The 11,880-nt window shown below is 41.8% G+C and overlaps 2 long non-coding RNA genes across 2 annotated transcripts in view; one reads left to right on the forward strand and one right to left on the reverse strand.

Annotated features, from left to right (window-relative positions):
* LOC309380672 overlaps nt 1-11,880 on the forward strand; it is a 13,661-nt gene continuing 1,781 nt past the window's right edge. The window contains exons 1-2 of the long non-coding RNA XR_014173010.1: nt 1-106; nt 8,966-9,069. This is a non-coding gene — a long non-coding RNA (uncharacterized lncRNA). The remainder of the gene's footprint in view (nt 107-8,965; nt 9,070-11,880) is intronic.
* On the reverse strand, nt 1,733-8,831 carry LOC309380755. The gene is made up of 2 exons (XR_014173111.1): nt 8,186-8,831; nt 1,733-1,823 (listed from the first exon to the last, which is right to left on the reverse strand). It is a non-coding gene; the product is annotated as an uncharacterized lncRNA (long non-coding RNA).

The raw sequence follows: 11,880 nt of genomic DNA on the forward strand, positions 1-11,880 counted from the left end.
CCGTTTAAGCTGAATGTTCCCGATCCGTGGATAATGTGGTGAAGGGAAATACAACAATATAAAATGATATGTTACCCAACTGAAGGTACTGAAGTGCATTGTGTAGGTGAGTTTGTTTGTTTGTTTGTTTGTTTACTCATAACATTTTTGCTGGATGTCATCTATCTAACTCTATTCCCATTGACGAGGTGCTCATCAGTGGGCGGCTGACTGGGCCAAGCAACACAAGGCTTTGGGTTTTTTAACCTACTGTTTTTATAATTGGAATAATTGAGAAGAGTTGCCATATGCCCTCTTTTTCCAGGACACCTTTTCATGGGTAGAGTCATCATAGCAATCCATAGTTAAAAGTAGAAGTCGGCAACTGTGTCCTCTTTGTTTCTCTTCAGAATATGGCAACCCTGTCCATCTTCAGATATCTCAAGGGCTGTCACACAGAGGGTGGTGCAAGCTTGTTTTTCGGGCTAGGACCCGAACCAATGGGTTCACTCTCCTGCCTTGGTTTTAAGCAGAGATTGGATGGCCATCTGTCATCCCATTTAGCTGAGATTCCTGCATTGAAGAGCGCTGGACTAGATGACACTTGGGGTCCCTTCCAACTCTACAATTCCACGACTCTATGAAAAACAATTGGCCATGCATGCAGATAAACAAATACCTGTGCACATGCCCACAATGGACATCTGGCTTCCTGAACTCAGGAGACGGTGGGGAAGTACAAACTGAGGGAAGGCAACAACAACAACAACCCACAGTGAAATACATTCCATTAAGGACTGCCCATGAGTGTGGATGGAAAACATTGAGATAAGAGTCTAAAGTGCTCATGTGTGGATGAATGCGCACAAAAGCACACTTGGAAAAATAAGATCTGTAGCCACCCATGTGTGCATTGGTACTGGATGCAACCTTGAAGGTAGGTGGTCCATGCAGTGCTTAAGACCACTGAATATACATACAGAAGCAAAGGAACCAAATCGCCAGTCCCAGTTTGTGACATGTGCACCTGTGCCATACATGTGATGCAAAACATGTTTCGGTAATGCACCTGTGATAACAATATTGTGTATCCATGTAAAGAACCTTTGGATATCAAAATCTATAAAGAAGCACTCTCCTTACAAGCAGAGACATAAAGCACACAGTGTAAAATCCAGAAATATTGCAGTGCTTGGGGGTGTGGAGGGACCTTTAGTCATACAAGGGATTTTAGATTATCCTAGCAATGCAAAATCATTTACGCTTTTGGAGCTGATTCCCCCCCCCCCAAAACCCCAAGAATGCAAATGTTTATGTCTCATTCTCCTAAGTATAAAGCTAGTAAATGTTAATATGAGAAAACAGAGGGATAGTTTACATAAACAAGAGTTCATAAAAATGTGTACAATGTGGTGCACAGATGATACAAATAACCTGTATTTATGGGAGCACTGAGCTAAATCCACTGCTGAGACCCTGTCCACTGCTTGTTCACAGCCTATCTGCTCAACCCTACTGTTTTGAAGACATCTGGAAAACAATTTAAATGCATGCAGGAATGCAGAACTCAAGAAAACATTAGCATTCATTTTGTTAAATACTAGTTTACATTATCATATCCTGGTTTAGTTCTATTAGACAGCCTCCATCTGCTTCTTATAGAAAGGACAACAGTTGCTGCATATCGCCTTACATCTCAGTCATCACCATATTGGTTATGATAGAAAAGATGCATATACAAAAAACAAACAAACCCTGAGCATGCATTATGTTTATTTGCTGTCCTTCTTGAACCACAAACAGCTTTTCCATTCCTCCTTCACCCTAAGCACAGCTTTGAAATCCTGTTGAGTAAGAAAAAAAAAGACATTACAAGAGGACTACTGTTCAAGGATGGCCATAAACTGTACTGCTGTGTGTCTGAGTAAAAATAATGGCTTGACCACAGGGGTAGCCAACATAGTGCCATCCAGATGTTATGAACTACAGAGCCCATGATGAGAGTGCCCAGAGGTTGGGGTTGAAAGCTCCCTTAGAAACCCAACTGAATGCTACATGTCGGCCAAATGAGCCTCAAAAGTCCTCCCATCTCCAGGCTCAGTCAGGGATCAGATATGTCTGGCACTTGCAAACTCATAACAATGTTCATATTAAAAATATGGTAACATATATCGCCATGCTGTGTGTGTTTATGCAAAGAGTGCTGCAAATCGGCATGGAAATGAGGGGTGGTCTGTGTGCAAGGGGGAGCTGAGAAAGAGGAGGAGCAAGAGAAAAAGAGGTAAAGGTGAAAATGGTGTGCAAATGAAGTTACAAAAAAGGAGAGAGTAGGAGGCATAGGAATGGGGTTGAAAATAAAAGCAGAGGCATGATGGAATCTGAAGAATAGGAGGGGTGGTGGCTTCATAATTGGCCAGAGGGTGAAAAGGGTGTCCAGCAGCTGCAATGTGTGGGAGGAGGAAGATGCATAAAAGCAGGGAGAAAGACCGGAAGGTGCAAAGCAGGCCTGCAGAACAGAAGAGAGAAATAGCTTCAGATATGAAGTTGGGGAGCTGAAAAGCAAGCTTAGAAGTTGAATGGGATGAGGAAGGCAAGTTCTAAGGAGTTAAATGTTGGGAGTTGGCAGAATGAGTGAGCAATATGAAGCACCAAGTGGGACAAGTGCAACAAAATTGGACAGTGTGGAATACTCCTGTTTAGTGTTCCAACAACAATTTATTATTTATACCCCGCCCCTCTGGCTAGGTTTCCGCAGCCACTCTGGACAGCTTCCAACAAAATATTAAAAATACAATAAAACATCAAACATTAAAAACTTCCCTAAACAGGGCTGCCTTCAGATGTCTTCTAAAAGTCAGATAGTGGTTTATTTCCTTGGCATCTTGTGGGAGGGTGTTCCACAGGGTGGGCGCCCTCTGCCTGGTTCCCTGTAACCTCAGTTCTCGCAGTGAGGGAACCGCCAGAAGGCCCTTGGTGCTGGACTTCAGTGTCTGGGCAGAACGATGTGAGTGGAGATGCTCCTTCAGGTATACTGAATCGAGGCCATTTAGGGCTTTAAAGGTCAGCACCAACACTTTGAATTGTGCTTAGAAACGTACTGGGAGCCAATGAAGATCTTTCAGGACCAGTGTTATGTGGTCTCGGCAGCCATTCGCAGTCACCAGTCTAGCTGCTACATTGTGGATGAGTCAGCTGTGTCCTCTTAAATACTCGATTTTATTCCTCCTCCCACTTGGTTTTGCATTTCTTCTCCCCAACAGTCAGTCTGCATTTCACAAACACAAAGTATGCTCAGTCCTCGTTAAAATGTTTTGGAAATTCCTTTAGAAGATCATGTTCTTTTTTGTACTTTGGGAAACCTTAGAGCGCTGCTAATTCGTTCCTCTTGTTTGTCGGCGGTGCCATTTTGGCTACATAAGCATCAGCCCCAAACAGTGCATCCATTTTTTTCCAAAGGGAAGTTGCTCACACTCGCATTATAAGTTTTGTTGCCCTTTTCCAGCTTTCCAGCTGTGTGGTATCATTCTGAAGTGCAGCGATACTATTACAGTGCTCCAGATGTGGTCATACCATAGATTTGTATGAGGGTACTATGATATTACCAGTTTTGTTTTTTATTCATTTCTAATGATCCCATAAGCCATAATTTAGCTATTTTACAGCCGTTGCATCAAGCTCTCCCCTATTACCCCAGGATCTCAGTCACCACCAGTTTTGACCCTATTGGTAATTATGGAGCCAGGAAGTTTTGCCCCAGTGTATATCGCTTCCTTACATTGAACTACAGATGCTATTTTAATCCCCTTTCACCCAGTTTGGAGGGATCCTTTTGGATCCCCTCCCAATCACCTGAATAATTTGTTGTCATCAGCAAACTTGACCATCTCATTGCTCACTTCTAACTCCAGAGAATTTATGAACAAGTTTAAAAGCATTGCATTTTTATTTATTTTTTACATGTCAATTCAGAAAAGTTTCCTGGAGGCAACAGGCTTATAGAATCATGATCCAGACAAATAGTTTGTATCTCACCACAACATGTGGTTGCATATCAACTGTGAACGGAACTGGCCAGAAATCTATAGTCTTTGTTCCAGGGCCCATTCCTGGCAGAACATCCAGCCTTCGTCATCTTGAGGCTTGAGACGGACGGCAAGCTGGATAGCAATGACTGTTGCTTAATCATTTTGTAGAGGCTCCATTTGTTTCACTTGAAGATGTTTAATTCTGTAAGTGATGTAAAGAGTGGGGTGCACTTTCTGCATTTTAACGTTTTGCAAACAACTGAACATTGTCTCACAAACACCTCCATTTTCCTCTATGGATCTGTGGCCCGTTTGAAAGGACAGTTTTTTTGAGATTTTGGAATGGGATCAAATAAATACACATCCAATCCAGCAGTCCATACTGTGTAATCTTCAGCAGTAGTGCCCACCTGAATTACAGGGTGCACAATTGCAGGGCTATCTTAGTACAGACAGAATGATTGCTTCCAGACAACCTGCTTATCAAGCATTAATTCTGATTTGTTTGCAGAGAAGTTAGATCAGTCAAGCAAGTGTAAATCTGTACCTTCCAGTACATTTTTTTACATCACTTTCCTTATTGTAAGAATCTGGTCTTTCAGGAAAGTGGGCTTGTTGCACAAGACCAAATAAGCTTTAATTTTGCAGCCAAAATTTGCTGGTATGTACTTGAATCCCACAGTCTGGAAGCACAATATGAAAGCAGACCATGTTTTACCTTCTAATCGAGGTAGAATTTATAGTATCTGCACCAGGCACAGGCAAACTCGGCCCTCCAGATGTTTTGGGACCACAATTCCCATCATCCCTGACTACTGGTCCTGTTAGCTAGGGATCATGGGAGTTGTAGTCCCAAAACATCTGGAGGGTGAGTTTGCCTATACCTGATCTACACATAGAAGTTCAGATACCTGGTTAGAAAATGTACCTGTGCTATCACACACTGGGGGGAAATAGTAGGAAATTATTATTTCCATCTTCCCTTAGGGTATCTGGCTGCCCAAGTACATTTAGCTGTTCAGTGTGTGGTTGTTAATATTACACACAACAGCAAATCATAACAGAAAAAGTAATTGTGTTCTTGTCAGTTCCTTTTTTTAAGACTGCCATAGCCGTACTTGCACAAGCCAGATAATCTCTACAATCAGTAACACTACAGGAGTTCTTGTATGTATTCAGTAAAGAATGCATTCATTGTACCAAGGTGGGGAACATTTTTGACCCAGTGGTCCAGATCTTTGATTTCCCACCATCCATGGGCTTTTACAGGTGGCCATCTGCCTACCAACCATCTGACATCATTATGATGTACCGTATTTTTCGCTCTATAGGATGCACCAGACGATAAGGCGCACCTAGTTTTGGGGGGAGGAAAACAAGAGGAAAAAAAATTTGAATCCCAGAAGCCAGAACAGCAAGAGAGATCTGGCTTCTGGGATACTGTGTGGCTGTTCTGGCTTCTGGGATAACAGCGCCAAGCCTCTTCAGGGCAGCGGGATGAAGGCTCCCCCTGCCCGGAAGAGGCTAAGGCAGAAGCCAGGACAGGCGCCTCGCTGAAGGGGCGCTGCGCAGTTCTCCCTCTTTGCGCAGTGCCTCTCCTGTGAAGGAGGAGAGGGAGAACTGAAGAGAGGGAGAACTGCGCAGCGCCCCTTCAAGTGAAGCTGGAGAAGGAACAGAAGGAGATCCTTCTGTTCCTACTCCGGCTTTGCAGGACAGGCGCGTTGCTGAAGGTGTGCTGCGCAGATAAGGAGAGCTGCGCAGCGCCCCTTCAGCGATGCGGTAGGAGGAACAGAAGGGGCTCCGTTCCTCCTCCCGCTTCGCTGAAGGGGCACTGCGCAGCTCTACCTCTCTGTGCAGCGCCATTCACTCCATAAGATGCACTCACATTTCCCCTTACTTTATAGGAGGAAAAAAGTGTGTCTTATGGAGTGAAAAATGCGGTAACTGATAGGCAGGCAGGTGATCCTGAACATCTGTAAATGCTGACCCACACAGTGGCAGCGAGGGTTCTGCTTTGAGTGGAGAATTCAGTCCCGCTCTCTGCAGGGTTTGCTTCACCAACACATCCTCTGCGGGGAACGTGCTGACAAAGCAGCACCGCTGCCCATCAGCTGGACCACCCAATGATACCAGCTGATTGACAGGTGGGTGTGGCTTTGGAGAAGTGACCTCACGCTCCAAATAGTATTCCCTGGCAGGCCAAGGTTGTACCAGAGGCTAGAGATTCCCCATCCCTGAGTTATGCAGCAGAGAGCTCAAGCACAATTGCATTTGTTTTTACTAAAACATATTTTATGGGAATCATCTCTCAACTTTGAAACTAGTTCTGTATTAATAGGAACAGCTTATAAGCCTCAGAGCAGTCATTTAAAGTTATGACATGCAAAGCCACAACTTAGAAGTGCCAAGACTTTTGTTTTGCGGCTATTATTGGCATGACTTTACACTTAGTTTGTGCTATTTATCTCAAATGCTTTCCCCAATTCATCAAAGTTGTTAAACATAAAAATACAGCATAGATGCTAAAACCAGGCTCAGCTACTGATACTGTTGCACAGCCTTAAGCCTGCCTTTGTCTGACTATAGGACTTTGGAAGTGCAACAAAATACAGATTTATTGTAAAGTGGCTAGAAGTCTAAAAGAAACCCTTTTAGATTAAATCTGATGGTTATTAGTATTCAGAGAATGCACAAGGATAATGAAAATATGGCACACATCAGCTCTTCTAGGGTTAATTCAGTTTCCAGCTTCATCCACCATTAAAGGAGGAATTGAGCCTGCTCTCTTCTCCTTTATTTGTTCCCTCCTCTTCCTGTCACATAGACCTCTTCACAAAGATCCTGGTTTGTTTAAACCAGCTTCCAATTGTGTTTTGATGTTGTGCGAGCTTAAAGTCAGTTGCAGTTCCACTTCTGCCTTACAGAAGAGTGGTTACTGAGTAGGACTGGAAGCAACTACAAATAGATTATCTTCACACCATCTATTTCTCACAAATAATTGTCTTGTTTACCGGTTGAGCATTTTATTTCATCGTGCCAAAAGACTAGAAATATATTTCTTATTCAGAGTTTCTGCAGGAGTGGCAAAAAGTGAAATGTATCACAAAAAACAGAAACCAGAATTCTGTAGCTCATTTATGTTCCTGGAAGTGAGGCTGGCAGGGGTAATTATTTAAGGAAAATATTAAGGCAGATTTGGCTTGTTCTGATTGTTTTTCTGTTGAAATAACTTTCCCCCTCACTTTTGCAACTCTGATGGCTACTCACAGAGAGTCTCCGTCTTAGAATGAAGATGAATGACTTATGAATCATGTGAAGGACTCTGTCCCCAAGGACCTATGGGGAAGGAAAGTTCTTAGATAACAATGAGTAAACCTGATGTGACATTGTTGTAGCTGGGGTAAAACAATTATTTCTGCATGTTCAGTCTGCATTCAATGTTTACCATCAGGTAAGATGGCTTCAGCAAATGTGGATTGATGGCATAAATTGTATTTTGATAATTTACAGTGCAGATGATGCCCATCTGTTTAGACCTGAGAGAAAGCTGCTGGTTTGCATTTCAGCTTCTTTTCTGCACACCCGTCTCATCCTTCCCTGCTGTTCTTAGATCATTTTTATGAAGAAGCCCCATATCATCTCACTTCTCGGATCTGCTGCCACCAGATTTGTTAAAAGTATTAATGTTGATGATGCAAATCCCTCTGTTACCTCCATTTCCATTTTTTTTATTTTTATAAACCATTGGTGGGCAGGCGGAGAGCAGTAAGGGAAACAATTTTCTAGATTCAGTAACTGCTGAGTAAATTCTGCATGAGCTATGTAGTTCAGGATGAGCAGAGTTAAATCTTAACTAATGAATCAACAGTCCTCCTTTCTTTGGTTTGAATTAAAAGCACATGATAAAAAGAAATAGGCAGATGCTTGTGATGTTGCCAGGCTTATTTTTCCAGCTGGAAGTGTGCTGTTCCAGCTATGATTATTTGCAGATGAATATTCAGAAATGCATTATTTATATTTTTAAGGGATAGTCAAGGCGGTGAACTGAGCCATTGTGGATTGTCTTGTTTATATTATATTTAGGAGAACTTTGCTACGGCACTGCATAAAACAATTTCAAAATACACCAACTCCAAAATTGCAGCATTTCCTGCAATACTTAAAATGCTTCATGTACTCACCTGTAAGGCAGCCTTTAATGTAGATGGAAAAAAACCTGAAATTAATGGACAATATTAGCCCACTGAAATTCATAGGCAGTATTAGCAGGTCTAGTTGTTGGATCTACTGAGTAAATTCTACTCTCAGAAGAACTTGGTTGGAAACAACCCAGTCTAAATAAGTCCTGTTGGTTATATCCATCGGATTCTGGCTTAACCTCTTTTGGAATCTGCTAGCACATTCTTATCTTTATGAGAACCTTCAGGTGTCTGAAGACATCTGCCATGTAACAGAATTTTGCAGCCAACAAGAAGTTCTTGAAGCACATAGTTCCGGTCAAGATAATCAAACTTAACCTCTAATCTAATGCAAACAGATTGTTCTATCATTTGCAAATAGCAGGTTAGACTATGTTTTCCATAACCAAAAGGCAAGCACATATGATGTTTCCAAAAATGTCCGAAACCCACAAGATTAGGATAAGAATGTGAGCATTTGCAAATAATGTAGAAACAACATTTCAGTTTTCTGTATTGCAGTCATTAACCTATGACTTATAGGAAATCCAAGAGCTGTATGCATGTTTGGCTCCCTTTTTGAATGCAAAGAAATGGAAATGAAAACACACTGAACTACTTTGAAGTATATTATTCATCTTTTTTTACCTTTTCTAACCCTATTTTTAAAAAAACCAGAATAAAACCAATTGTTAGAAGTTTCTTTGTGCACATTGTGCAAATGTTTTAGTGCATCCCGAGAAGCCAGGACCTGACGCTAGAGATTTTCTCTATTTTTTCCAGACACATTGGAGCTTAGCACTGGCATGAAAAACAGGTCTGGAGTGGAGCAGCAACTCAGAGGAAATCCTATTTATACAGGCACAGCATAAAGTTGGCTTCCACAGGTACATTTTGCATCTTCATTGGATTATATGTCATCACCTCTCTGTACATTAAGAGAGTAAAGCTGTTTCTTAAAAAGACATGCTGAAACATTTAAATGTATGCCATGTTAGAATTATATAGAATTTTCACATAATCATGGATAAGCTAGAATACCAATTAAATTTAAGGTTCACATAGCCTCCAAGAATCCCCTACATCCCAGTTCCTATAGTTGGTTCTGGTTCAATAGTTCAATTTAGCCCATCTTCTTAGCTTGCAAAGAATTTGAACTTTTAAAAATCTCGATGCAGTTATTGGGGAAGGGAACAGAAAATCCCATGGGCAGGATAGCATAAATCTGAATTTAGCCTGAGGAATGATTAAGTAATTCTGCATTCCTTCCCCCCCCCCCCAAGAGATGGGGAAGCAAAGGAAAGATGTGAAAGAAGTCCTTAAGGAACTTTGAAAACAAGAAGAGCAATCTTAACCATGTATAGTATAGTAAAAGGAAACCAAACAAAGATTGACGATATTGTGTATCTGTTTTTCTAGCTAGGCTTGAGATTATGGCCACCCACTTAGTGATTATAGAGTTTATGAAAATCTTAACAGAAATGGTTAGGGGCAAGGCAGGAAGCAATTAATACACTGAATAAGAAGTGGTCAGTGAAATGTTCTGGCAACAGCCTAGAAAACAGAATCAGAGAAGCCACGCAATATGAGATGTCGGAACACATTTGTAGGGGTTGTACGCAAACTGCTCCATAGAACATCAAGTTTATCTGGTTTCAGGCCCAGTTTTGGAACAGAAACTGCCTTGGTTGCCATGATAGATGACCTTTGCAAGAAAGGGTCTGGGAGAGTACAATCCTATCTCATTCACCTTCCCATAGCTGAATTACAGCTACAGGGATATCCTGGATTTTTCAGTTTTCTATGGGCAGCTCTCTCTACTGCTGTGAAGAAAAACAAGGAAGGACTGAAGTGGGGGTGTGAAAACTGTGTAATAGTAAAGGTAAAGGTACCCCTGACAGTTAAGTCCAGTCGTGGACGACTCTGGGGTTGCGGTGCTCATCTTGCTCTATAGGCCCAGGGAGCTGGTGTTTGTCCGCAGTTTCCGGGTCATGTGGCCAGCATGACTAAGCCGCTTCTGTCGCACCAGAGCAGCGCACGGAAACGCCATTTACCTTCCCACCGGAGCGGTACCTATTTATCTACTTGCACTTTGACGTGCTTTCGAAATGCTAGGTGGGCAGGAATTAGGACCAAACAATGAGAGCTCACCCCGTCACGGGGATTCGAACCGCCGACCTTCTGATCAATCACTTCTTTCATTCATTCAAGCCTTGATAGCTCCTCTCCCCCAGTTCCAGTGGCTTCCCCTGTACGCCCTGCCTTTATTGTTTTGCAAAAGAATGAAGACCAACATCTTTGCTGAATTAGAGAATGCTAGTGTAATGCAGTCAGAAAGCACCCCATGCCTTCAGAGTATTTTTAATTAACATTAAGTATGAAGAAGACTTTAAAATATTCTATGTAAAAATAAAAAGATACGTTGTGCCAGCTACAAAGCCGGGTTCCTGCATTTAAACCAAAAACCATATTTGCAGGGTTCCTATTCTTTCAGAATCAGCTCGTCAATAAACTTTAACTGCATTTAGACTTTATCTACATTTAGACCCTGGGACTACATTTATGAAACAGAGAACAGCAGCCAACATATGCTTAAAGCTTTTACAAGAGTTTTATTTCTGGTTGTCAATTTTTTGGGGGGCTTGGTAATAGAACCTCTTTGGACAAGGCAGAAGTGAACAGAGAGCAGATATGTTCCCTCACCAACTCTTCTGGGCCTCATAATAAACTTTGATGCCCTCCTGGATCTCTGAAATTGGCACTGGTTGTCTTCAGTACCCAGCTTTGGGCCAGCCTTATCTGTCCCAGGTTCCCAAAACCCATGTTCACCGCCTTCCTAAGTGCTCAGCCATTCTAAGTATTACCCACATGCAGCCTAGCGATAGGAAGGGTACTTTTATTTTTCACCCCAAAATACACATGTTCAAGAATTCTCCAAGTTTACCTCCCCCTAACCTTTCCATAGTGGCCTTTCTAGTCAACATTGTGCCTTCAATGTGTTTGTAGACTTAACTCCCATAGCACTAGCCATCATGGTCAGTTGTCAGAAGTGATGAGAGTAGTAATCTAGCAATATCTGGAGGATCCACATAGGGTACCCCAGCTGTAGCCATATGTGCTCTAGCTGCCTGTGTATTCCGTTACACCAGGGAGCTCAAACAATGTTCTTAATGAATTATATCATCTGAGAAAACTGGGACAACTGAGAACCATTTTTTTTCCTACAGAAAGTTTTAAAATAACTGAAAATTAGAAGACAGTGTCTTTTGGAACATGTTCACTTGAAATTAGGTCCCTTTCATCCATGAATTAAAAAACAACCACCAGCTTTACAAAGCATATTGTAAAGCCTTCCATAACATAGAAAGGCTTGTTTCCAGACCCAATTAGTTTCCAGATATACAAGTGTAACTGTTTTCCTTCCAGTTCTATTCAGACGTGGGCTCAACAATAATATTTGTACTTCAAAACTAATCACCTTGCTCCCAATGCAGATAGTTATTCTGATATGCCTGCAATATTTCAACTGCATACTCCAAAATACATGCGCTCCTTCATTAAATTGTTCCAGTATTTTGTTGTGGAAAATCTATCTGAAAACAATGCCTTACGTACTCAAATCCTCAAAATCTCTCATGCAACCTATTGCTCAATACCAATTATCTAAGTGAGCTTCTGGTTCTAGGGAGAATATGTTT

The sequence above is a fragment of the Podarcis melisellensis genome (assembly GCF_964234715.1).
Source record: "Podarcis melisellensis genome assembly, chromosome: 11".
In the NCBI taxonomy this organism is placed as follows: Eukaryota; Metazoa; Chordata; class Lepidosauria; order Squamata; family Lacertidae; genus Podarcis; species Podarcis melisellensis.